The following is a 2,710-nucleotide window of genomic DNA, read 5'->3' on the forward strand; positions in this document are numbered from 1 at the left end:
ATCTGGTGACAAAAAGTTGTTGAATGGGCGCGTGAATGGTTTTGCACGCCCACAAGGTCGTTCGCTAACAACAGCGACCACTGCTGAAGTTGCCATGTCGAACCGGAACAATGTCAACAACAGCGATAGTCCGGGAAGGACAAACATCAGGCAACAAACATTAACAGCCGCGCCGCAATGACAAGGCCCGATGTGCGTTACAAGAAATATTACAAACGTTGTCGCCATCAGCTGCAGGCAGCACAACGCCTCAAATGGAAGCGAACTGAAATCGAATCGATATCGATTTATAAACAAGCGTGATGATATAACATTCCCATTTCTTTGGGATAACAATAAATCTAAACATCCTCTTATCAAACATTCGGTTGACTTAGCACTCACTTCTTCACTTCAAAGTGATTTACTGGTTAATATAGATATATTCATATTACGAGCTAAAACGTCTTAAATACGTCTGTTAACTGAATGTAGCACATACGTTGATTATTACCAGGTTGCGAAGTAAATCCTATTAGCCAAGTCCTCATTTTAGCCGAGGTATCCTTGGCCCATCCACTTGTTTCCTTTAAATCTTTTAGGCAAATCATCACAGGGTCCTATTCCGTCTCGTATGTCTACAGACAGTGAGTAGATTATATAAAGGTTGACCTGTAAACATTTCAACTCGAAAACCTTCATTACTATTTAAAACCATCAAAAAATATCTAAAATCTTGCAACGTAAATAATTTATTAAATTAATAGCGCACGTTTTAAACGCCGATGTCGATTGTCATGTTGACATCGCCAATCACCAGATTAATTCGACACAAACATTTCTAGACGATCGAGGTCCACTATTTCCTTAGAATCAGCAGAATAATCTTTGTCTATTTCGGGTGAACAGTTTGTATATATATACACGTACAAGTTATGCTGAACTACATTTGTCTATTCAAATACAAATGATTATATCGATTGACCTGCTGTCTGTATCGTCGGGAATCATCAATCGTTTGGTGTCGCTGGGCCAACAACACGTGTGTTCCCACGATTACGCTCCTCGTCCATAAATGGTTATGTAAGTGCGCTTCAAACGTTGTGAAGTATGCAAAAGCGACTAAGAACGACTTCATAAACTGAAGCAAACAAAATGCATGTGGGACGTTGCCCTTATTGAAACTAAATTTTATGCATGAACGCTAGCTATCAAGATTTGGACAAGAGTAATAATATTGTGTTTTCAATATCTAGTCATTGCTATGAAAATGTGCCACGAAACCGTAACCCATGGACAAGAATATCGCTAACAAATGGAACTTCCAGCAAAAATAATAGTTCTAGTGGCGAGTCTCACAGTATTCTGCGCAGAGAAAATCCTCGTCTAGATTTTGACCGATGGGAAAAATACATTGGTAAAAATACAGCGCGGTTGCTAATGGCGGCCACTAATTTATTTAACAACAGGAATAGATATATTCATACATTTCTGTTTGGTTTCCGCTTAGAAAATACGTCGCATGTTTAGTCGAAACCGGCGGTCATAAAAGAAAAGCGGTTCAAAGGGCGCTTTCCGACGAATCAAACTGGTCTTGATGGTCGCATTAAAATACTCTTTTTATGAATCTGTCGACACTTTCTAGCCACAGTAAACAACCGATAAGGAGACGGCGCTTTCGCTCAACACAAACTATTTAGCGCACGATACCTGTAATGGAAATCTTAAGCTTGTCAATATGTATTACTAAGCAACTCAACAAGTATGTGTATATATATATTAAAGAAATACTGTATCTCTGTCTGAATTCCCGCCTAAATACGAGGCACGTTATTCTTGAAGAGGGATTGGAACGAATTAGATTCAATGAGCCATCCGAGATGTGAGGGACCACCGGCAATGCCGGTCGCATGTCTGTGATCGACGCCTCCGGCAAATCGTATCCTTATAGTTTTGCACCTTCCATTGATTTCTAATACGTTCCAGTGTACTTGGTTTCTTTATTTCTCCACTGTACGGTAAATGATTAATACAGACTGACAAGCGTACAATAGTTACATCCCATATTTGCGCTTTATTTCTTGTCATAAGACCAAAAATAACAATACATATGTAAATACTGAAGTGGATTCATTTATGTCATTATCCCGACTATATCCTAGTGGAGTTTCACCGACGCAGTGTGCTTATCGTAACATTTCTTTTTCTGAAATTCCATGTATCGGCTAGATGCCACGTGTTGTAACAGATAAATGACAAGAAGCGCTTTGATGGATAGAAAGATACAGAGGGGAGTATAGTAATGTGACCGTTGCACAACCTGCGGACGGTTTGATCTATTTCTTACGTTGAGCATCCTCATTTACATTGAGTTGTTGATCTTTATCTCTTAGATAGGAGAAGACAGCTTTGAAAAATACTTTTAATAGATTAGAAACCTAGAGTCATATACGCCGTTTTTAAGTTAATGCCGAAATTGACATAACATGGATTGTAGATAGATAGATATATATCGTTCCGAAATAGTAGAAAACGCTGCGCGAAATGATCCTACGAAGTCATCTGATGAGTAATCCATTGATTTCGTAAAACGGGCGCACCATAGACTACAAATCTGTTTTCAAATGGGAATATATAGGTACATAGGTAGACGAATCTCTAGGCTGTCGGGAGCAACGCGTTCAGTAGCGAGCAATTTCAACCGATGAATAGAAGCCTGAATACATATTTA

At 39.0% G+C, this 2,710-nt stretch overlaps 1 long non-coding RNA gene across 1 annotated transcript in view; it reads right to left on the reverse strand.

The window, feature by feature from the left end:
• Window positions 1-1,413: 1,413 nt before the first annotated feature.
• The window catches only part of LOC147757076 (uncharacterized), a 3,510-nt gene continuing 2,213 nt past the window's right edge, over window positions 1,414-2,710 (reverse strand). Inside the window, exon 2 of the long non-coding RNA XR_015324908.1 lies at window positions 1,414-1,689. This is a non-coding gene — a long non-coding RNA (uncharacterized LOC147757076). The remainder of the gene's footprint in view (window positions 1,690-2,710) is intronic.

The sequence above is a fragment of the Varroa destructor genome, unplaced genomic scaffold (genome assembly GCF_002443255.2).
Source record: "Varroa destructor unplaced genomic scaffold, Vdes_3.0 BEIS01000003.1, whole genome shotgun sequence".
Classification (NCBI taxonomy): domain Eukaryota; kingdom Metazoa; phylum Arthropoda; class Arachnida; order Mesostigmata; family Varroidae; genus Varroa; species Varroa destructor.